The sequence below is a fragment of the Halichoerus grypus genome, chromosome 9 (genome assembly GCF_964656455.1).
Source record: "Halichoerus grypus chromosome 9, mHalGry1.hap1.1, whole genome shotgun sequence".
NCBI lineage: Eukaryota > Metazoa > Chordata > Mammalia > Carnivora > Phocidae > Halichoerus > Halichoerus grypus.
This window is the reverse complement of record NC_135720.1, coordinates 133,802,922-133,827,674: the sequence shown is the minus strand read 5'-3', so window position 1 is coordinate 133,827,674 and position 24,753 is coordinate 133,802,922. Positions and strand designations below refer to the sequence as shown.

Genomic DNA, 24,753 nt, shown 5'->3' with positions numbered 1-24,753 from the left:
AAAAAAAATTGTTCTTTATCTCCAAGCAAACTTTTCCAGGTTCAGACACATGTTTGTCTTCTTTAAAAGGCTGTAGTCTTTTGTTTGTAGCAAGTTCTGTTTGGCTGCCGTGAAGGCGCTTGGGCTCACCTCCAGCAGGACTTCCTAGGCGCTCCCGTGGTATTTGGGAGGGTTGAGGGCTACCATAGTCTCCCTCCACCGAGAGCCCCCCACCATGAGATACCAAAGACTGAGCTGTGTGTTCTGAGCCCTGGGATGATCCAGGGAAGGGTGCAGCCCGGGGGAGGGAGAGCAGAAGAAAACGCTGTGCATCTCTTACCGTGATCATCTCTCTTTCCCTTACCGAAGCACAGTGCTCTCTGCTATTTGAAGAGAGCAATTTAGATTTATATTAAGGGATGAATAAATATGATGCAATGATGAAATCTCATCTGGAGTGAATGCAAATCGGGTATGCTAATGATCGAGCGGCTGTTCTCACATTCCAGCAGAAGCCGGGAGCCCATTGGAGGCCTGGGTGCTTCTCCTGTCTCTTTCCCATTCACCCATTACATGGTCCAGAGCCATGTGGGCAGCAGAGAAAGGGTTATCTTTCTCTAATATCTTTCAATGTTGTCCTTTGCATCAGAGGGCCTTAAAACACAGGGGCGCCTGGGTGGCTCAGTCGGTTAAGCATCTGCTTTCAGCTCAGGTCATGATCCCAGGGTCCTGGGATCGAGCCCCGCATCGGGCTCCCTGCTCTGCGGGAAGCCTGCTTCTCCCTCTGCCTCTCCCCCTGCTTGTGTTCCTGCTCTTGCTGTCTCTCTCTCTCTGTCAAATAAATAAATAAAACCTTAAAAAAAAAAACAACACTTGAGACAAACCTTCGGGTGATTTGGGGGGTAGGATGTTTTTCCTAGAGGGCCTTCAGAGAGAATTTTGCACAGATGCATATATAGATCCAGGACCTGAGCGTCTTGCCATCTTGCATCATTTGACATTGCAAGAGAGTCCTTTTGTCCCTTTTCAGTTCGCATCCTGCTTTTGCTCCTTACAGTTCTGGGTGCTCAGGAGCAGGCAGGCAGACATCCCTAGTAGTTGGAACTGTGCCACTGTGAACCGAGAGCAAAGTCACTGTATGTTGGTGGGACACAGCTTCTCTGTTGAACAGGGAGGCTGGACTGCAGCCGCAGAGGTCCCCGCCCGGCTCTGAGGATCCGTGATGCCCGGGGCCTCCTGCCTGCTGAGAGTCAGGGCGACAGGATGCAGGTTTGCCTGCAGTCCTGTTCTTGCCAAATTTGCTCCCTCTCCCTGCCCACCTTGGCCACCACTGTGGAATCGAGTCTGCCATTTTGAAGAATCCCAGATCTGATCCAAGGTGCCCCCGTCTTCGGGAGACTCTGGCAAGGCCCCTGAGCACACGTTGCCCTCTCCTGCTCTGGTTGGTGATGAAAAAGTAGGTCGCAAGAGGTTGCCCCTTTTCCAGTTATCAGTAGGGGAAACCCCCAGGGCTGAAAAAGGAACAGATGCAGAACAGCTCCAAAGAAGGAAACAAAAAGAAATGCATGAGCATGGAGGCCAAGAACGGGTGTCTCTGAGCCCCACCCCTGCTGAGAGGGAGAAGAACCGGACCCGAACGCTGATGGTTAGTGGGAAGAGGGAATGCTATCCTGCACCTCCTGCCCGTGGAGCAGGAGACCCATGGGACTTGGAAATGCTTGGTTGTCCTCTGCTGGAGTTCCAGGGGGCTGCTCCCGGCTGGGGTCCCGGCGGCCCTGCGTGGTGCCACAGTGGTTCTCTACGCGAGGGCTGCAGGTAGGCGTGGGGTGGTGGTGGGCTGGACCCAGCCTGTCTCCACCACAGCTGTTCCTCCTTCCACTCTGTTATATTTTGAGTGTATATAAAAAGATTTTGTTTTCCCAAAAACGTCGCACGGCTTTGGAAAATTTAAAAGCCCCTGGTAAGTTGGGGAAGAGCTTGTATTTAAAGCAATATGACCCTAGACAAGTCTATGGCTTTCCCTGAACTTCGTTTTTCTTGTCCGAAGCCAAGGTTCATTGCCTGTCCCCTGAGTCTCTTGCTCCAGAGGGATTTAAGGATTAATTTCAAGTCAATTACTCATTCCTTCATTCCACAAACATATATGGAGCACCTCTCCTGTGCAAGGCTCTGGTGGGAGAGAAATTCGTAAGTAAATATGTGGGACCGTTATGCCAAGGAAAGGGTAGAGCGTGTGCAAAAAACCCCAAAGAAAACTTCTTACTGTGGTTCCTGGTATTGCCGTGAACCAAAGTTCAAGGCAGTGACTCTGCAGCCTAACTGCTTGGGTTTGAATCCCAACTCGGCCGCTTACCGGGGTGACGTCAGGCACCTTACTTCCCTTCCTCGAACCTCAGTGTTCCCATCTGTGCAACGGGGATAATCATAATAATAGAACCTAGTGCATCAGGTTGTTGGGAGGGCTAAATGAGTTAATATTTGTCAATTAAAAAAGCACAATGACTAGTACATAATAAGCACTCTCCAGTGTCTTTCATTGTTACTGTTATTGATCATTCCACCAATGCATTGTGACATGGGTGCTGTAGGGCAGGTTCTTTTTTTTTTTTTCTTTAAGATTTTGTTTATTTGTCAGAGAGAGAGAGAGAGAGCAGAAGCAGGGGGAGCGGCAGCCAGAGGAGAAGTAGCCTCCCTTCTGAGCAAGGAGCCCGACGCGGGGCTCGATCCCAGGACCCCGGGATCATGACCTGAGCCAAAGGCAGACACTTAACCCACTGAGCCACCCAGGTGTCCCAAGTAGGGCAGGTTCTTGCTGGAGGGGCCAGGCGTGCTGTGCCTTGGTCCTCAGCATCGGGGCCCCCAGCAATTACGCTTCCATTTTTGTCTTCCCTCCTGCCCCGTGCATCCTCAGAAAACGCATCCTGTGTTCAAGAGGTGGGAGAAGTGTTTTGTTTCTATTGTGTGGATTCTCTCTTCTCTCTCGTCTCCTCCCTGCTTTCGAGGTTGGAAGGCTGCTTCTCTCAGACCAAACAAAGGATCTGTCTGTGTTCCGCGTGTCATCTGCCTTTAAGGATGCAGTGTGTGTCTGATGTAAGCGGGGTGCTCCCTGGAGAAGGCTATGTTGGTGATGTGTACGGGCCTCTGTATCGATCGGTGACGTAACGGTTCTATAGCGGGTGAATGAGGTAATTCTCACCGTGTTACTCAAGCCCGTGACCTTGAGGCCCATCGGATGACTAAGCCACATAGGTGGATCCCTTGTTACAGAATGTCCTTGTTTAAAGGTAAATCGGTGTGAGGGTGACTAATAGTTTTAAAGAACTGACTGCAAGTGAATTGCATGCCCCTTACTGAGAGGCAGTCTGTATTAATAAACCCCGAGGCCACCAGGCCTGGTGACACGATTGGGGGGGGCTGATTTTCAAGAGTTCCTTTTTCTGTGCTCCCCTCTTATCTTTTTTCATTGGATTCCGATTCTCTGTTAAGTTGGCCCTGACAGTGTGGACTGTCAGTGTGAAGTTCAGAGCAAAAGACTCAGGCCTCTGAGCTAGTTGGCTGGTTTGCTTTTTCTTTCCCTTTTTTAAAATTCAACAGGAAGGTGGGACAGAGCGGAAAAGGAAAAGATTTTTAATACTGCAAGAAAAGAGAGGAAGTAAAAGCATACTGATAAAATCTGCATGTGAAAAACCCTTATTAAAAAAAGGAGAAGTGGATGGCACAGTGAACTCTACATTTAATCTGGATAAACAACGTTAGTCTTGCAAATAAGAGTTTCTGCCTGCTCACATCGCTGCTCTGGGTGACCAGGCCTTATGACATTGGAATATGTGCAGGTCTTCAATGAGCAGATTTTGGGTGGGTGGGCAGGTGAAGGGCAGTTTGGCGGTCGGGTGGGTGGGGTTCGTTACTTGGGAATCACTGGTAACAATGAACTGTTTTGGCGTTTGTCTATAATAGCAAATGCTAGTATATATACAGTACTTTCTTCGTGCCAGGACCCTTGTGACTGCTTTTTTACGCCTTTAATCTTTACCACAATTTTTCTACAAATGGTGTGTCTTGAAGAATGAGGTTAAGAAATGCGTCCAAGGTCTTCAGACCCTCAGTGTTGGCTCCCGAGTTGGTGCCCTGACCACTTATAACTTTTCACTGCCATGGGGAATCAGGGTCTTGGAGCTGCAGAGAAAGAGGGAATTCCTGTCCCCAGTGGGCACATGTCTTGTGCAGATCAAAGGAATTTAATTATTCCGAAGGGTTTTCGCCACATGTACTAATGCGGCAAGTTGCTGAGCTGCTCACCATGACCAGGTCGGGAGACTATGTTACAGATTCTGCGGGAATAATAACAGAACCTATCTCATCGCTCTCTCCCAGGCAGAGTCTATTTTTGGCCTGGCCCGCGCCTATATTCTGATTAGAGCACATTTCCAATCCATAGGTCCTCTCGTGCTGGAGCCCTCGTCAGAGGGTAAGCAGAGAGATGGCTCTGGCCCGTGGTGGCTTCACCTGGCAGGAGAGAGACACTTGTCCCCTATGACAGTTCGGGAGGCTGTTGATTTTGCAGAGTAGAATCTCGGGACAGTCCCCTAGACAGCTTTGATATTTGCCAGCGCCAGTGAATTTGTCAAGCATCTAAACTCAGGACAGATGATCCAGGATGAGATTTTTAATTCTTACAAAACATAGCAACAATCTGATAATTGGAATCGGAAGAGGCACATTTTTTTTTTTTCTAAATCATTTAATTAACTCCTATTTCAAGAAAAACTTCATGTTAAGCAAACAAAAGAAAAGGTCCTGTAGGAGCTGAGGCCAAGTAAGAATTGCAGGTGGAGTGGGTCAGTCGGCCAGTGCACGGAAATTATAAAAGAAATAAATGTATTCTACCTGTGCCCTTTCACTGAGCTGTTTATTGACTAGAGGAATAATGATGTATTTTTGATCTGTGATGAGTACAAGCGTTGAAATCCATCCAGGCCGCAGAAGTGATTGGAAGGTCCGTGTGGAATATAAAGTTCCGCAGAGCCTGGAGCTCATGTAATATACGGCTTTTTGCTAATTAATAAATGTGGGCCTCAAGTCTGTTACTTAACAGCCGAAGCCCAGCACACTGGCTGGAAAAAAAGGCTGTCTTTCACTGTGGGACGGTGGGAGGAAGTTTTTAGGTGAAAGACATTAAAAGGAGAAATCAGGAAACTAATTTTTAAAACGTGTGATGCCAAAAAATAATCAGATACATACATATTGGGGTCGAATAAACAGTTGCTGAGAAACCATTTTATGATGACCATACACAGTCATTCACGAGAGACTTTTTAAATATACATACTTTTTAAGCATAATTTTAAACATACAGAGAAGTTGGGTGAGTTGTAGAGTTAATACCCATACACTCGCCCGATTTAACTTCCTTTGTGCCTCAGTGTTCCCATCCATACAATGGGAATAATAACAGAACCTATCTCATCGGTTTGTTGGGAAGACCAAGTGCGTTAGTATTTGTAGTCCTTGGCACCTACTATGCAGTCTACAATGTTTATTATTGTTACGGTTATTGTTGACTTCAACAGCCCATTGTGAAATCGGCGCCTGAGGGCAAGTTCTCCATGGAGGGGCCAAGTGTGCTGTTCTTGGTCCTTGGCATTGAAGTGCGTTGTAATTCAGATTCGGGGTATGCCACTTACTTGCTGTGTCCCCCTGAGTGACTCAGCCAGCCTCCCTGTCCTTCAGCTTCCTCACTGGGACAGGGAATCATAGGAGTGCTACTTGGCTATCTTGGGTTGTTGAGAGGATTAATGAAGTTCAAACGTCTGAGAGTCTTGGAACAATTCAATGTGAGTGCCAACTTGAATTCCTCCAGTTACGGACTCTCTTGTCTTGGGCAAAAGAGTTAGATCTCTATCGTGTTCATCTGTAAAGTGCGAGTGAAGCTACTTTACAGCATCGTGAGGATTAAGCAAAAGAACATATGTAAGTCACTTACTGGAGTGCTTGGCAGAATTTATTATTAGTAGTAGGAGGAGTATTAACTGAAGTCCCTACTTCATTGACATTTCCTTAGTTTTCACCTGACATCCCTTTTCTGTGCCAGGATCCCTCCAGGAAACCACATCCCATTAGCCGTCGTGTCTCCTTCGGCTCCTCTCAACGTGACAGTTTCTCTGACTCGTGTTTTGATGACCTTGACAGTTCTGAGGAGTGCTGATCAGTCCTTTTGTGGAATGTCCCTCATTTGGGGTTTTTCCTCTGTTTTTGTTATGATTAGAAAAGCTCCAGTAGAGGGACATTCTACCAAATGACTGATGAGTATTTCTCGAAGTTGGTCAATTGCCATCTCTCTCTCAGAGCGTACGTATCAAGGGCTCATACTGTCGATGTGACTTCCCATGGCTATCTGACCCTTGATCGCCCTACTGAGGTGGTGTGGCTCAGGTTTTCGACACTTTAAAGGTACTCTTTTCACACACGCCCCCTTCTTGGGAAAGAACCCTGTCTAAGGAGAGGGGAGCTAGGTTCCTACACAGGCTGAGTATCTACACAGATTATTCAGAATTCTTGTACACAGGAGATTGGTCTGTTCTTCCCCCACTTGTGTATTTATTCAGTCAGTTCTTTATATCTCTGTGAACTTGTGGGTATTTATTGTATACTTTAGGTTATAAGCTAGTACATTGCTATTTACTTTGTTGTGCAAGTCGTTCCAATTTGGGCCATTGGCAGCTTTTTCAAGAATATTAGGGATACTATCTCCTGTTTCCCTCTGATCTACTCCCATCATGGTGGTATTGTCTCAGAGCATTTCCTTCATGCTCGTCTTCACTCTTCCCTGCCCCAGTCTTGGAGTCAGCCATTTCTCTAGTGAGTCCTGACTCCTTTCCTCGAGGAATGGTGTTAGGGACCAACTTCTGGGCACAGGGGCTTGCAGGAATTTGATGCTCAACAAATTATTACTTCCCTCCCCCCTTTCGTGGGAGCTGGGCGTGCACAGATGGTGAGCTAACCCACTGGAGCTGCCTGCAGACAAGTCAGCCCCACCGGTCAAGCCAGAGGGTTTCCTTCAGTTCAGGCGGGGTCACGCTCTGCCCTGTGCTTAGCTAGCACTGTGAGAACTTCCCCTGCCCTCACGGAACCTAGCCTTCTAGAATCCCATGGGAGGACAGTCCACTCGAAGTGCTGGAGAAGTTCACACTGGAGAAGAGCTAGTACTATGTCAGAACAGTTGGAGAAGGCTTCTTACATGACATTGGACTTGAGTGTGGTTTATTCCAGATGAGGAGACTGAAAAAAAAAAAAAAAGGATGTGGGGAGCAGGTATCTTCTGGTGGATAGGAAGAGGCCTGATTCCTGACCACCTTTGGCCTTGGGGGCTTATTTTAGATATGAAATGGGGTTTATTGATCTCAGTGGGATGATGAGGGAGATGGGTTTCAGCCAATGGTATGTTGAGGCAGCTTCACCGGCTCTCGCAAGCCAACTGTTCAATCGTGAGGAATTTCGAGCGCAGGTTGGCATCGTGTTGCTAGCTTGAAATCGGCCGTGGTGGGAATGTTTAGACTATGGACATCTGCAAACACTACAAATCAGGGCTCCCCTCTTCCCTCCAGCTAGTTCTTGAACATTTTCCTGCACGCTGCTGGCTTTAGCTGTCTCAAAATCTGGTATAAATCCTGACCCTGAATTTCTTTTTTTTTTCCTCTAGTAGTTTTTTTTTTTTTCATATACACGTTTTTGTTCAATACTTTGAATTCTCTGACAAAAACTGTCAAAAATGGTTAGAAGAGATATGTGTGCACTCCAAGGAAAACTACATTTTCCTATATATTGGTTAAAACTCTGAGAACCAGAAAACGTTGTGGTTAACTGGGATATATGGACACTGTGATGACCATTCTGGATAACTGAATTGGAAACGGCACACAGCCTTCTATCTTATCTGTACCATGTGGGAAGATCTGTCATCACCTAAGGGTAATCACCAATGCCATATATCAGCAGCATGGCCATAGGACTTTTCTCCTCTCTTAGGGTTGGGCTGGCTTGGAGGTATCTTCCTATTTCTTATCAAAAATATGGGAAGAAGTGGTATCATTTCCCTTCAGCTGAGAAACCATGACTCCGCATCATTCTGCTTGTAGTAGGTAATGCAGCCCTCTATTAGAGTGACTTTTGCAAGGATGATATTCGAGTAATCCATGGAATAATGCTAAATAAAGACAGTTTTCGTGAAGTCACCTCTTACGCGTGCTATATGGTATTAAGTGTTATGCAGAATTAGATTCAGAGGCTCTTACATTTCACGCTGGTCAGGTAACAGTGGTCACATATGTGTGACCAAGGAGAGCAAGGTTAGGGGAGAGAGAGACTTACTCTTACCTGGAGATGGTGAGTTTTTCACTGTGATCCTAAAAGAAGATAGAGTTGCTGTGCCTTAATTTACAGGGATTTCTTTTACCTTGCTTTGCGCCTTCCGTTAGGTAGGTCAACTTCCCTAACTTTTATTCCTGCCTATAGTTGACTTTCCTCCCAATGCACTGTCAGATGGAATCTCTGGGGACAGAGCATTCAGCGAGAATATGGCAGGCATCCTGGCCATATCGCGAATCTGTGCAGAGTTCACTCTGAGTCATATTCTCTTTTAGTCCAAATGATTCCTAGATGGGAAGGCTCTCAGATTTTCACTGATTTCCTAGAACCCTCAATTTCCTTAGCTGCCTCCCATAAATCAGCCATCTCAAGCAAGAGTGACTTGGACATCTTTGGGATATCCTGGTCCAAATAGATCACTTGAAAAGCTCCCACGGAGGGCCAAGTGTTCACAAAGCTGGTTTTTTTTTTTCTTTTTTTTTTTTTTTTTTTTTTATTGTGGGAAAATATATGTAACATAGAATTTACTGTTATTTTTAAAGATTTTATTTATTTTGAGAGAGAGAGTGTGCTCGAGAGAGTGCATAGGTAGGGGTGGGGGGGAGGGGCCGAGGGAGAAGCAGACTCGAGCCTGATGCTGGACTCAATCCCAGGACCCCAGGATCATGACCTGAGCCGAAGACAGATGCTCCACTGACTGAGCCACCCAGGCGCCCCTAGGATTTATTGTTTTTAAGTATACAGTTCACTGACATTAAGTACATTCACATGGTTGTGCAACCATCACCACCATCCATCTCCAGAATGCTTTCCATCTTCCCAAACTGAAACTCTATACTCATTAGGCAGGAACTCCCCATACACCCTTCCCCTCCAGCCCCTGGCGGCACTGTTGTACTTTCTACCTCTGTGGATTTTACTCTCTGAGCCCCTCAGATAGGTGGAATCATGCAGTATTTGTCTTTTAATGACTGGCTCACTTCACTTAGCAAATGTCCTCAAGGCTTGTGCATATTGTAGCCTGTATCAGAATGTCAGCCGTATTTAAGGCTGAACAATAGTCTGTCGTATGTATCTACCACATTTTGTTTACTCACACTCGAGCTGCTTCTTCTACCTTTGGGGTTTTGTGCATGGTGCTGCTGTGAACCTGGGTGAACAAAAATATATGTTGAACTCCCTGCTTTGACTTCTTTTGGGTATATGCCCAGAAGTGGAATTGCTGGACCATATGGTGATTCTATGTTTAATTTTTCAAAGGATCACCACCCTGTTTTTCCACAGCAGCCGCGCCATTGTGCATCCCCACCAGCAGGGCACGAGGGAGGCAATTTGCTGGTGAACGTGTGTCATTTTCTGTTTTCATTGCTTTGTGTTCGTTGTTTGTAAATAGCCATCCTCATGGGTATGAACGATCTCATTGTGGCTTTGATGTGCATTCCCCTAATGATTGGGGATGTTGAGCTGCTTTCCAAGGGCTTGTTGGCCATTCATATATCTTCTTCGAAAGAATGTCAGTTCAAGTCCTTTGCCCATTTTTTAATCAGGTTGTTTGTTTTTTGTGGTTGTGCAGGTGTCCTCTTGATTACCTGGGTAGTGCATGACTTTGAGAAGCTATGGAACATTTATCTGGTGTTCTGTGGGGCAGCCCATTCTGTTGGCACCTAGGTAATGCAGAGATGAGCACACCGAGACTTGCCCGTCTGTAAAGCTCCATCTCGTATTGAAAGATCTGCCCTTGCTGCTAAGTCACTCGCTGTTCTTGGACACTGCATGTTATGACCATCTAACTTTGTCCTAAGTATTAACCTTAAAAATAAAACTTTCAGTTACTTGTCAGCAAAATGGGCTTATTTGGGAATAGCAAAGAATAGCTATTTGGGACATGAAAGCTACAGCAAAACCATAGGCAAGTCCAACAAACAAAGAAGAGGAACGTTATTTTATGGAGAAAGAGGAAGTTGGAAGGGGTTGTGTGGAATGAAAACCTGTTGGAGAAGAAGAGCAAGGGTTCAGGGTGCTGACCATTTCTCACTGGCTGAGTTGAGGGGGTGGTCGAACTATAGGAGATGTGATGTGCGTCTTTCCCTGTTGGGACCTGTAATTGAGGATTCTTTCCTGCTGATGATTCTTGTCTTGGGGTCTGTCATGGACAATTTTCCTATGATTGATGTTGAGTGGTACAGCTCCTCTTCACCAGCCTCCCCTTCTAGTCTCCCAAGTCCACTCTAATGAGGTTTCCTTTATTAATTTTCACATAAACAAAGATATAATCTCTTTGGGGAAAAAGGAGGAAGCAGAGATTATGTCTTCTCATTTCCCTGCATAATGATATTCTGGGCCAGGGCTTGACAGACTCTGGCCTGTGGGCCAAATCCCACCCCCACCTGTTTTTGTAAATAAAGTTTTATTGGAACACCACCATGCCCCTTGGGCTAGGATTGTCAGTGGCAAGAGCTGAGTGGTGGTGATGGAGATCATCAGGCCCACAGAGCCTAAAACATTCGCTATCTAACCCTTTCCTGAGAAAGTTTGCCAGCCCTTGGCTTGTTGTAGACATTTAAAAGACACCCTTTTTAAAAAATCTTATATATAACAATGTTAACCGGCACTCTATGGTGAGCACTCTGAAAACTATAAAGCTCACATAGATATGAGCATGAGAGCTTTTAAGCACTTATCGAACTCCCAAATTTGCGTCCAAAATTGTGTCCTTTCGGCCTTTGTTATTGGACAGGGGCAGTAACTTTGCATGCAGCAGTCCCCTGAGCTGCTCCCAGACGTGGCTGAGACGTGGCTGGCGGCCCTTTTAAAGTCATGGTCCCTAACTCTGGCCTTTCCCCTGTGCTCTTCCCTGTTGCTACTGAACTTGGGTAAAGTAGCTGTGAACTTGAACGGCAGTGAGAGGAGTTGTGTGGCAGGGGCATGGCCCGACAGTGTACAGCCTGAAAATCTTGCTGCCTTTCACCCTAAAAGTAGCATCCTGCTTCTCCCACTCCTCCCTCCAAGTCAGAGGTACAGCTTTGCCAATGCAGTGATTGCCAGGTTTGGAATTCTGAGACACTGTTGGTTTTGCTGATTTTGTTTCGTCTTCTGTTTCGCGCTTTGGCTGTTCATACAATAAACGTGCTCTGACTGCTTGAAGAACTGTTGAGGTGTACGGACACTGCCTTTAAAAAGTCTACATGCCGTGTTTTGGCAATTGACTGTATTATATATATTACCTTATTACATTATATATAATACTATTTGAGACCATTGGAAATCCTACACGCACACACACATATGCACACACATACACACTCATGCCCACCCACAAACTCAGATACCCAAGAAATCATCAAGCAAGTACCTGAAGATAGTCATTTTGTGTAACCCAAATAGGATCCCGGTAATGGATGGGCCTGCTCACATTTTGCTGCAGCTAACACATTTATCTAAAGGCAAAATAGAATCCTTGTCCCATATCCCAGAATCTTTCTGCCCCAACTGAGATGTGTCAGTGAAGTGATTAGGCATTGGTCATAATAGTGCTGCTACATTGAAAACTTTGTGGTCCTTTCCCTTTACTTCTTGAGAAGGAAAGTTGACCTCTTCCCCCACACCCCCATAATCTAATCATCAGTATTTCTCTTCCAGATCTGGTACTCTAACCTCCAGTGATTTTAATTACTCTCCTTGGAAACCATTCACCAGATACTATCTCCCTCTTCAGTTAGAGGCTTTGCTGTTGGGGTTAGATCTCTTGGGATGGTCTTTCTGTACATGATTTTCTTCAGTCGGTACGAGGGCTGTATTTCTTTTTCATTTTTATATTTGTGTATTTTTACTCCCTAAGAGCCGTTCTCCACTACATGTTTGGTATGTATTTGCCATTATCTTTCCAACTTGAAGACAAGTTTTAGAATTCAGCCCCTGCCCTTTGAAGTCCAGGTAACTTCTCGGAACAACTTGGTGTCCTTCATGCTTTCAGCAAGCAGCCCTCTTATTTACGGTCCAAGGAGAATTCATTCATTTCTGCATATTTTGAATGTTTGCCATAGAGGCCGGGCACTGGGCTAGGGGTTGGGAAGACAGAAATAAATGATGTAAATTCCAAGCCTTCAGAGCTGGGCCGTAATTGGGGAATGTGTACCCACAGAAATGTGTAACGGAAAATGGGAAGTGCTCTTTGTAGAGGTACGTACGACATGCGATATTAAGTCTGGGGAATTTGTAAACTTACTTGAATCTTTAAATTGAGTTAGACGGTGGATAAATGGATCAGATGAGAAACACATAAATATTATTATTATTTTTTTACTCTGAGGTAATAGATGGAAAACACTGAATGAAATAAAACGCACGTATCGTAACCAATGGCCCCCAATGAGGCTGGCGCTCTTGCATCATTATTGTTCCAGCACATTCTTGGTGTTTGGGTCATTAACATTGCGTTGAGGTCAGATGAGAGTGTGTTCTGTCTGCCACGCTTTGATAAGTAAAGTAAAATGCTGATGGAGATCATTTAAGATCGTCTCTATGCTGTTGATTGCATGCTTGTGGCTCATAATCAGAATGATGCAAAGTAATTGTTAGACCAACTTGCCAAGGCTACATTTTGTGTCGTTGCAACTGTCAGCACTTTGGTCCTGCTGTTCTGCCTGGAGAATGCTTGCCTGGCACCTGTTGGACGACTGACGCCGTGCTCGCCACTCAATGGCCTGGATAACTTTTCTTCTGGCGTCCTTGCTTCCTACCCCCATACAACACCCTGGGAAAGGAGTATCTGCTTGTTTGCTGAAAGCAAGGGCTCTTTTTTGTGTGGTTGACAGAGTGCTACATATTGCAGTTTCTTGTAAAAACCCACATGCGTGGTGCCCGCTTTGCATTCTTGCTTCGTCAGTGACTGGTTATGCGACCTCAGGTGGGTTGCTTGTCTTGAACCTTGTTTTCTTCATCTGAACAATGGGGCTAATAGAACTTATTTTACAGGGCGTTTGCGAGGATTAGAAATGACAGAAGAAATCTCGTGGGCACAAAAGAGCCACTCAGTACGTGCTAGTAGCTAATGTTAAGGCATCCAATGTGGTTACCCAGGATGATACTCCATGTTTATACAATGAGAAGACAAGGGGCGCCTGGGTGGCTCTCTCCTTAGGCATCTGCCTTCGGCTCAGGTCATGATCCCAGGGTCCTGGGATCGAGCCCCGCATCGGGCTCCCTGCTCCGCGGGAAGCCTGCTTCTCCCTCTCCCACTCCCCCTGCTTGTGTTCCTGCTCTCACTGTGTCTCTCTGTCAAATAAATAAATAAAATCTTTATTAAAAAAAAATGAGAAGACAAAAATTTCCAAAGTCAGTAGTCCGAAAATATATTGTAAGTGTGGAATATATGGTGTCAGCCCAGTTTTCCTGGCTAGGTCATATTTGCCATAGGCACACCAGTGGACAGAGATGTTAGAATTTGAACCACAATTTTCCATGGTTCTACAGGTCTGCTATGCAGAATATGTACTGGGCCATCCCATGTACACCATCAGAAGACAGGAAGGACCCTTCGAAAGCAAATTTAATGAGGTGCATCCCCTAGCTTTGACTGCATAGAAGAGACATTGCATAGCACACAACATGGCCCGACCATCTGGTTCTTTCTCATGGAGAAAGCATTGACAGCAAGAGAGTTCAGCAAAGCAAAAGCTCCCTTCCTATAAGAAGGTCACTGTCAGATCTAGGGACAACTTACTGGCTTCTGACTTGTAACCAACAAAGGAGATCTGGGAAGAGTAGCTCGGTCCATATTCTGTGATAGAAAGTCACTGGTGTGAGTTGCTGAGATGTTTCTCTGATTCTATCCAGTGCTAAAATTTAACAGCTGTGTTCTTACCTCCTAATGTCAACTCTTCCACGTGGTCAAAATAGAACAGTAGAAGTCTCTTCCAAGAGCATGACTCCTTCACAGACTGTCACTTCCCCCCAAAATTGCATCAACTGGACGAGGGATAAAGTTTTAGAGAACTTTTGTTGGAGGGTAGCATGCAAAGGGATCATCACCTGTCCATTCGTGGTTTCGCAAATCAAACTGTTAACGTTTCTCTCCTTTGTTTCTCCACTTTGGGTGCCTCCAGGATTTTCCAGCTGGGAGTGGATTTGGCATTTTTCTGATGCCACAGTCCTGTCCTGCCTTTCTCTGCTGCTCCCTGCCCGTCCCCCACCTGCTGCCGGCTGGTCCAAGCGGTGTTGGCGATACTTAGAAAGGGTTCCTCATAACTGGATGAGGCATTAGCCCCACACTCTTTGCAGATTGTGGGGATACATTCACTCCCTCAGCCTCCCCCCACAAAAGTGGTATTTTCCTGAAATGTTGCTAGTCAGTCGCATTTCGAGGTATGGCACGATTTTCTCAATCGAGGACGAGGATGTGTCGTGCAGCTCAAGCAAAACTGTATCACATATGTTTTACCAAATCAACCATTCCCTTTGAGGAGGCAAGTAGATGAGAAATACTGAGGCTGCACAAACATTCCACCTCTTGATGTTTCCTAAATATGGTCGATCCTGATTTTTTTTTTAGGTTTTTTAACATTTATGTAATGCGATTATAATTTTGAAGGTTACTCAAGACTCTGCGGTTTTCAGTTTACCTTTCTATCGTGAAGTCACTTCACCGTGATCACGCTGAAAATAGGACACTCCCGTCATGTCACACTTACGATTTCATAGCTGGAGCGTCGGCATCTCTATCCACCCTTAGCCCGAGGCTTTAAAATTTGGTCCTCTTCCGATATGTTGGAAACTCACCGAATATTGTCCTTTTTTGATAGTCCCTGTGGTGTCTAGTGCCGGTTTGTATTCTAAGGGACACCCACACAAACCAAAACAGTTTTTTGTTGCTAAGATTTCTGATATTTATTACAGTTTGCCTTTCTCGATCTTGACAAAAATGTAAAGGAAAAAGAACCATGTGCTACCACGTGTAGTCATTTCTCGTAAATGTGGGGGCATGTCGGTAGACTCTATAAATTCAACAACTGTTTATTTAGTGGTTCATTCTTTCAATGAAAGAGTCAAGAATTAGGATGGAGGAGCACCTGGCTGGTTCAGTCGGTAGAGCAGGCGGCTCTTGATCTTGGGGTTGTGAGTTCAAACACCATGTTGGGTGTAGAGATTACTTAAAAAGTAAAATCTTTTAAAAAAAAGAATGATGATGGAGATGGATTTATTGCTATTGAAAGAGGTTTGTAGTATAACAAGTAAAATGTGATCGGACTGCAAAACAGTATGAGTACTATCATAGTATGTTATGAATAAATTATAGGTATGTATATAATTTTATTTATTTAAGTATTTGTATAATAAACTCTGTGTACCTGACTGTAGGAGAGAGCGTAAAGCCAAATAAGCCAAAATGTCCATAGTGATTATTAGTGGGGCCTGCTGATTTGTTTTCTTTGGGTTTTGTCCTCATGTATATATTTTTTTTTTTGAGCAGTTTTTTTTTTTTTTTTTGAAGATTTTATTTATTTATTTGACAGTGAGAGACACAGCGAGAGAGGGAACACAAGCAGGGGGAGTGGGAGAGGGAGAAGCAGGCTTCCTGCAGAGCAAGGAGCCTGATGCGGGGCTCGATCCCAGGACCGTGGGATCATGACCTGAGCCGAAGGCAGATGCTTAACAACTGAGCCACCCAGGCGCCCCTGTCCTCATGTATATTATCTAATTACTCACAGTAAATGTTTTGCTTTGCTCTCATTCGACTCATCTAATTTTGAGGGTTTGGGCAAAAGAGAAGATAATACAGGTACTCACATTTTGACAAGTTATGGAATTATAAAAATCTCGCCTGTGTCTTCTGGAGTGATGCAGACCTAGAAACGTGTTGTGCCACGGTTTCTTTGCCCGAGTCTCTCCTACAGGCCAGGCACTGGACCGAGAGCATGAAACGTGCTAGGAAGTGGGTATTCGTATCCCATGGGGGAAAGCGTCTTGAGAGTTTATACAACTTGCGTCCCACAGCTGATGTGCACCTGAGCTGAGATGCAGACTCGGGACTGACTCTGAAATTAGCTCTTCTGATCTTGCTGGTTCTTACCGTAGACATCTTGGTGCCGTGAGGATGAAAAGGTTAATGTATGTGAGCGGATTCTAAAGTGTTGCTTTAAAAAGGAGGTGCTCAGAGCTTGTACCAGCGTGTACCATCTTTTGCTCCTGCGTTGTGCCCCTGTAAGGGTTTGCAGTGAGGCTCTGAACTTCTCAGGAGGCAGAACCACAGGGTCTGAGTCGCCCTGCCGTCCCCTAGCCCGGCCTGACAGTCTAGTAGGCAGGCTGCTCTCTGGGGCTGGGAGGGGGACCTTGCAGATTCTGAGACATGGGGTCTGGGAAGTTGCAGCCCGTGGACGTCCCGAGGAGGAGACCGTCCCTGGCTGCCCGGGGGCCACAGCACTCTCTTCCTCGTAGGGCAAGCAGGGGAAGAACAAGCAGTGGTCTTCTTAGAGCCCGCAGACTTCATCCCGAATGCTCTGGGATCATGCGCGATTTGCCAGTGTCGGGAGCTGCACCAGCTCCGCCTCACATCCCCTCCTAAACCTGCAAAGGCGTCTTTAAAACAGTCTCTGGAAATTTTTAAAAACTTGGATCTTGAGCTGAGTTCCTTATGTGATGTAGATTACACAATCTGTTGCTGTCACCCCCTTATCTCTCTTTGTCTTTCAGGCTTCCGCTCCCAACATTCACATCAGCTCGGTTCTTTCCCACACTTGATCCCAAACACCGTGGCTTCCTCACGGGATTACTCAGTCGGCGCCTCCCTGCCAAGTCCACATTCCCCCCGCACCGAGCCCACTACAGATCCCTGTGGGGTCACAGGCTTCAGCGGGGGGTGCGTGGGGCTGTGTGTGCACCATTTTGGGGTGGGGAAGGTGTGCAGGGCAAGGGCCCAGGGCCGTCACAGGAAATGCTGGTTACTTAAGACATCCTCAGTTAGCCCCACAGTGGGACTGCAGACATAGATGAAAAGATCCATCTGATAAATGATTTCCCAGGCACTACCCTAGGCCCTCCTTTGTCATGAGGTTCTCATTTTGTGATGAAGGAATCATGCACAGGATTACTTTCTACATATTAAATGTTCAAAGCTCTGTTTTCAAAATTCACGTAGTCGGCCAAGCAATATATATCTCCAGCATCCATCAGGCATCGACTATGCACCTATTAAGTGTCAAAGCGCCGGGATTTCATGTTGTTTATTTAAAATCTCTTTCTCTTCCAGTTTTCCAAAGAAATTAGTCCTTTTTCTGGGTGAAACGAAACCAGTCTGCTGTTTTCATAGGGTGAGTGATCCTTTGACCCTTTTATATATTTTATGTATCACTTTATCTTTTTATATATATTTTATTTTATAGAAAATATATTTTATATTTTTTCACATCAAAATTTTATCCAGTTCTCATGATACTCCAAGAAAAGTGCTTGATAGCGTGCATTCTCTAGAAGCTTTCTTCTGCTTGGCACCAAAGTGTTCTTTCTACTCATCACATCTCTTCCCTTCAGAAGGGAAGGTTTCACTCTTGTATTTTTCTGCCATTTCTTTTTGCTGTACACATGTTTTGCCCCTTATGAATTATTACCATTGTTGCTTTTACCTTGTCCAGCTTGCAGAGGGGAAGAGGGAGGAAGTTTCTCTTTTTCTCAATGACTGATGCACAGAAATACGGCCGTGGGCAAGGAGAAACCATCCGTTTTGTTCATATGACACACTGTCTCGTGAATATCATGACAGAGAGTAATAGGATGTGAACACGAGGTGGGACTTTAGAGCCCATCTGGCAAAGCCCTCTGCACAGGCCCCAGAGGGCCTCCCGTCCCCCATCTAGGGGCTTCTCGGATAGCAGCAGAGCGGGGCTGTTGAGAGGCACTTTGACTCCCAGACGTGTGGTGGTCTCCCCTGCTTCCCCCCACCCCGACCCACCCTGCAGAGAGCTGTCTTTCGAGTCCCCTTTCTTTCTGAGGATGCAGAGCCGTAGGAGGTTGGACCTGGTAACATCCCTCCGAGGCATGCATCAGGAGGGATGCCGTTTAACTAGTTAACTTCCCAGTAATCGTACTTGGCTCCTGCCAAGACGGGCGGGTGGAGTGGACGGACCCAGAACACTTCTGCTACAGACCTCATCTGAGAGGGCGTATTTTCCTTGGTGCTTCCCAAAGCGCTGCATTTGCAAAGGGCCATGTCACGTGCCCGGACGGGGGTGGTGCATCTGTTTTGCAGCTAGAAAGGGCGGCGCACCTGCAGGGTCTGACCAGCTGCGGACCCGCACGCCCCCACCCTGGACCGCGTGCACCTGCAGAGTAGCGCCTACCGGCTTCCATATCGGGCAGGGCAGATTTGACTCGCAGTCACAGAGGCTCACGGAGAAACATTTCTTGATTAAAAAAAAAAAAAAAAGTACTGTTTTTTACATGAGAGTGCAGTTGTGGAGTAAGACGGCAGGAGATGTGAGACTCTGATCGTCCCCTGGAATCCTAGAAGGCCAGCTTATCTGCGGCTTTTTCAAGGATGCCTATGCTAGAGCAGGCTCTGGATCGCGTTCATTTAGTTTGGTGAGCTAGGTGCACTCATGTCCAAAACATTTCATCTCACCTGGGGACCGTCTAAGTATAGTCTTCAGAGCCGGTGTCTACTATTTTATCCCACTTGTCAACTTAATCACTGTCACTTAATGAACGGGGGCTTCTTTTCTGCCCTAACTGGAATCATTGTTAAGGAGCCTGATGGCTTCTTATCGGGGGACAGAGATAGTCTGCTTTCCACCAGTGTCCGGAACGGGATTTGGAACATGGATTGCTAATTCACTGGCGATCGACTGCTTCCTACTCTAATACTGATGCTCCTGTCCCCAAATGCGTGATGTGTGTGAAGGTGCATTCACTAGAGGTCTCAACTCTAGGGTTTCCGTTTTATCATCTTACCCAAGAAAAACCCGGCAGGTTTATCCCCAGAGCACACCACACGGTATGAAGTGGGACATGAGATCTCCTGCTCTCTGGGAACCTCAGGGTCTCCATGGAATCAAGAGCTGGATTAAGTCTAAAATAAAGGACAATTTAGGGCCTCTGCGAAGTTGGGGGAGGGCCAGATCCCATGCCTGCTTTGTACTATTCACTTAGTAAAGAAGAAACTGCCGGAGAGGACTGAAGCAAGAGCGGTAAAGTCGGGGCCACCTGAATGCATTCCCAGCACTTGGGGGCCACTTTGGTTCCTGCTGGGGTGATGGGTAGTGTGAAGTTGACAGGAGGTGCCAAATCATTACCCCAAAATATCCCAGGCCGTTCGCTTTTACCGGGGAAACGAAACACAAAGGGAAGCCACATTTTTCTTACTTAAAAAGCCGCTCGGAGGCTGGTCCCCACGCTCTGGGTTCATACCACGGAGGCCCACGTGCCCCACGTGCCCCGCATAGGTACGCCTTGTGGAACATGAGTGGCTGGGCTCCATTTCATGGTCTGCGGGGGGCTGGACCCTGGAACAATCCCGCTGTTGTTTCTGAGCTGGAGCTGCGCTCCCGCTCGATGGTATCCCTTTAAGGGAAATCTAGGGAAACGCTCCTGCCAGTGATGTGATTTTCTTTGCTGGAGGCCAAGTCGCCATGGCATGTACTGGTTCCATAGCAACATGTCTGTGCGGCCAGAAAAAATATAATGACTGTGGCAGCCGGTATATCCCTGGCAGGAGGAGCCCAGCCCACATGCCCCTTTGCATTTCCCCCTTGACCCTGGCCGGCCTTAGCCCTCCTTCAGAGAGAGAGAGGACGTCGTGAACGCTTGCCCCCTGCCCCCCCATCCAGCTCGGGACTTGACCGGGGAGAAGACAACGTGTGTAGTAGAATTCCGCAGGCCCCATCGTGCCACCAGAGCTTCGTCAAGCAAAGTCGGTAGTCTGGGCCTCTCGTCAGCCCTGTGGCAAAGCAGCACCGACAGGATCGCACCGTGGGTGGAGCGTGTCCTGTGCTTTGCAGTTGCCGACAGCTTCTGGCTGGAAAGTGGGCAGCCACACGGAGCCGTGGGAGATCTTGGCAAACAGGGTACCCATTCCGTGTGCTACTCGGGTTTAGGAGACACTTCCTGGGGTGGAACGCGATGCCCGGATGCCAGGTACAGTAGGACTGCACAAAGACATGCAGTACGCAGGGCTTGTTTTCTAGAAGCTTCTACCAGAGGTGCAGGCTCTGATTCCAGTTTCTCCAGCGTGTGTAGGTGGGGTTGTAACGTGCCCCTGATGTTGTCCTATCTCTACGCTCCTCCATGAAACCATTGTAATCACTCTTGATTTCAACAGATGCTCCTCTCCCCCTGAACTCTGGGAGCATTTTTAAAAGTCTCTACCATCTATCTGACATGCGTCTGGTGTTTCCTCTTTTGCTATATAAGGCTTTGGGGGGTCTGAGCAGTCTTTCTAGATAGAGGGTAAGGCATTCAAGGTCAGGGACCATTTATCTTATTCTTGGTCTTTTTTTTAAATTTCCCTGATGCTCAGAACTGAGCCCTGTAGATAGTAACCAGTAACCAAATACCTGTATTTCTCCCCAATAACGTTAGAGTCCCATCCTGTCTCATAAGGAAATTGTGAAGCAAATGTGTTTATATATTGAGAATGCTTTTAAATTCTTCAAAGATAAATTCAAGCAATTCTTTTTCTAGCATGGTTAAAAAAAAAACAAAAAACCTGTAGATATGAAATCAAAAGCTAAGAATGTCTGAAGACTTCACATTTCTTCATCTTCATTCCTACAGACGGTGACCTGTGGACTCTAGGGTTTGACGCCGGTGCAGAAACATCCCGTTCCTTGTCCCATCCCCCATATTTGTTGCTTCTGTTGAATTTGCCTTATTATACCATTCGGGCCAGACTTCTCAGGTACCTCCCTAGCAATGTCTTTGGAGCTGTTAAGTAAAAGATTTGAAAGATTTTTTCATTAAGGCAACAGGCTTGATAGATTAGGATAGTGGTTCCTAATTTAGTTTTGAGGTCTGTTGAGGGAGGGAAAGTTTTTATCGTATAAAAACTTTTATCTTAATAATAAGAGTTCTCTTCCCTTCCCAAGTTCTGAGACAGCTGAGAACTAAGACAAGCGTAATAAGGCAGATGGAAGCCAAAATGCATGTATGTGACTGCTAACAGTGAGCTGAGTTAGAAGGTGTATCTTAGGTTGAGAGCCCAAAATGGGCATCTCACTCCCTCGTCTCCAGTCTGGGTCTGGAACAGTCCACCTGCAGGGACATTTGGAGTCTGTGGGCCACTGTCTATGTGAAGAAGGAAGGAAAACACACTCAAAATTCTAAGTCTACTCAGTGGGAGGAGGTTCAGGGAAAGTCCTCAGCATGGAAAACAGAGGTGGGGGGATGGTGTTCCCTCTGGCTCTGCTCACACCTCTCCTCGCTCGACTCGGTACTCGGGCAAACGATCCCCATATATTTGTTTATTGGGTTTATTGTTCGTCTCTTCTATTAGAATGTTAGCTCAGTGAAAGCAAAAACCTCATCAGTATCGTTGACTGTTGTATCCCAGCACTTAACGCTGTGCCCGGTACATAGGAAGCATTTGATACATATTTGTTAACTGATTACGTGTTTTATGCCCCTTCTCACATGCCTTAAGTGCCTGGACGTCCTCGTGCCCTCTCTTGCCTGGCAAATACCTACTCGTAACATAAGACTTGACTGAGCTATCATGCTCCCTGCAGAGCCTTTCCTGGCTTCCCTTCTTCCGAGGAGCACCTTCTTGTTTGTACTCACCAGTTGTGAGTAGTTGCACACACACGTGTGTGTGAGCGTGTGTCCGTGTGTCTGTGTATGTCTGCATCTGCTGTGTATGTGCATTTGTGTGTTCTTTCTCTCTCTCTGTCTGGCTCGGGCACACTTCAGTTCACTTACTTGCTGTATATTCATCCCCCTTACTACGTTGTAAACTCCTGGGGACCTGGACAACCTCTTATTCTTATTCATTCTTGTTTCTCTGATCTCTGCCACGTAGTAGGTGCTCAGTAAATGATAATATTAGCATTCAGAGTATGGACAGCATGCCAGGAACTGCTGTATCTTAGTACTTAAAACCACTTTCTGAGTACTTTACATATATTCATTTGTCTGATTCTCACAATCACTTCACAAGATACATTTTTTTTTAAGATTTTATTTATTTATTTGACAGAGAGAGACACAGCGAGAGAGGGAACACAAGCAGGGGGAGTGGGAGAGGAAGAAGCAGGCTTCCCGCGTAGCAGGGAGCCCAATGCAGGGCTTGGTCCCAGGACCCTGGGATCATGACCTGAGCCGAAGGCAGACACCCAACGACTGAGCCACCCAGGCGCCCTTACAAGATACATTTTTAACTCCTGCTTTACAGGGAAGCAAACCAAGGGCATAAAGAGATGCTCTCATAGCTGGTCTGATTCCATAGGTGTTATTCTCGACTTACTGTCAGAGAATGATTGTATCAATGGACGAATGAATGACTGAGAATCCCAGAAGTCCAGACCTATCTCATTATTAATAGGGCCACAGACACTGGGATCAACAAAATAAGTAAGAAATGATCAGCAAGCAACCTGGTGATGGGCCATGGTTGACCTAGAGTATTGAGGCCATGGCTCAAGTAAATCCACACGTGAATCCCTAAAGTCTTACTGTAGGTATTGAGTTTAATTCCTAATTACCCATGCCAGCATAGTGCTATTGGTTAATGAAAATCAACAATTATCTTTATATTTGGGGAATTATTTCCTAATATGAGGGAGAATATGAAGTCATCAGTTATGAGTTAAACCGTTGCTGTGTGTAAGGCTCACAACTACATTTGGGGGGAAATGGTGGGAGGGGAGGATGTGAGTTGGAGGGTGAAGAGGAGATCCCCAAAAGTATAAACCAAGGTCACTGTATATGAAAGACTCCAGCCTAGTTGTGAGGACAAGGCATGATTACAAGCCAAGTTAAGGAAATGTAAAGAAATAAAGGGCAGTAAATGGAACTATCACAAAGCATTAGTACATGTGATTATTTGCCAAATGGTTAACATTAGAGAAAATGAAAGCTGTTGTATCAGTCAGGGTAGGATGGGGCTCTACCACGTGAAGAGTCAGCCTGCCACTCTTGCGAGTGACTGAACAAAATGAAAGTTTAGTTCTCACTCATACGGTGTCTGCTGCGGATCTGGTGGGTCTCCAGGACAGCTGTCCCCCATGCACAGCTCTGTGATGCAGGCTGCTGTGATCTTTGTATCCTCTCATCTGGAGGTCTCCTTCATGATCACAGGGCAAGGGAAAAACTGAAGAACTGCACCAGCAATGAAATGCTTCAAAGCTTCGCCCCAGAAGGGATACGTGCCACCTACTCTGTCCTAGACATAGCATCCAGCCTTTTATACAACTCGTATCATTCTAGCCCTCTCATTCATTTTTGTTTTTTTCTCCCTCCCAGCACACAGTAGGTGTTCAGTGAATATTGGTAAGGTGAAAGAATGAGTGAGCTACCATACTGTCTGATGGTATTTACAGCAGTAATGCACACGGCAGCCCCATAAGCCCAGACTTGGTCAAAGATATTTACTAAAATTAAAAGAGCATGAATAAAAGTAACCATGTAGCTAGCATTAATTAGGCATGGTGAATGGAACATCATAAAGACATGGGCGGGCGACATCCAAATCCATTGGTGGTTGAACTCACACTTCAGCCCTGTCTCTTGGCCACATCACTGTCTAATGGTCCACGGCATGATTTCACAGTCCACGTTGTTGTCTGGTGTCAGCCTGCCTTTCCTAGCCTTCTTCTTCTTGAATGAGATGGAGATCACTATCCTTATTTAAAAATTAAGAAAGTTAATTAAGGAGAGGTTAATCAGTCCAGAATGCTTCCACGATTCCCACCCAAGTGTCTTTGACCGCACCGCACCATCTCTCTCCCGGTTTAGGCTCACTCCTTCACCTGCTGCCTCACATCCTGGGGTCCTGGAGGATGGGCAGCATTTACCTTCAGATCAACGGGGGGGCGGGGGGGAGTGATTCAGACAGGAGCAAAACATGTGCTGAGCAAAGCATAGCCGCTGAATGTGAAAAATAAATTGGAAACTGTATGTGTGATTCAATACAGAGTGGAGAGTTTACAGAAAGGAAGTGGAAAATTGCATTGGAAAGATAGGTTGGGGTCATAACACGTGTCAGACCAAAGAATGGGTCTTTCAGCCATATCTTGCTACATAATCGTTGGTCAAGAGAAACCAGAGTACAAGGAGGGATCCATGATCATGGCCACTAAAAAATTTTAGAAAATGGTGCTTCTTTGTTCCTGGTTTGGGGTGGGGGTGGTGGAGAGGGAGAGGGCTGAGCCCTCTGCCTGTTACTGTTTAAACATGAACAGGGGAGTGCTGTGGAGAGGGTCCTAAACC

General features: G+C 46.1%; 1 protein-coding gene across 1 annotated transcript in view; it reads left to right on the top strand.

The window, feature by feature from the left end:
* Nucleotides 1–24,753, top strand: part of ATXN1 (ataxin 1) — a 242,775-nt gene that overhangs the window by 38,250 nt on the left and 179,772 nt on the right. Inside the window, exon 3 of the mRNA XM_078055720.1 lies at nt 17,588–17,648. The gene's annotated coding sequence lies outside the window, so the exon portion shown is untranslated. The remainder of the gene's footprint in view (nt 1–17,587; nt 17,649–24,753) is intronic.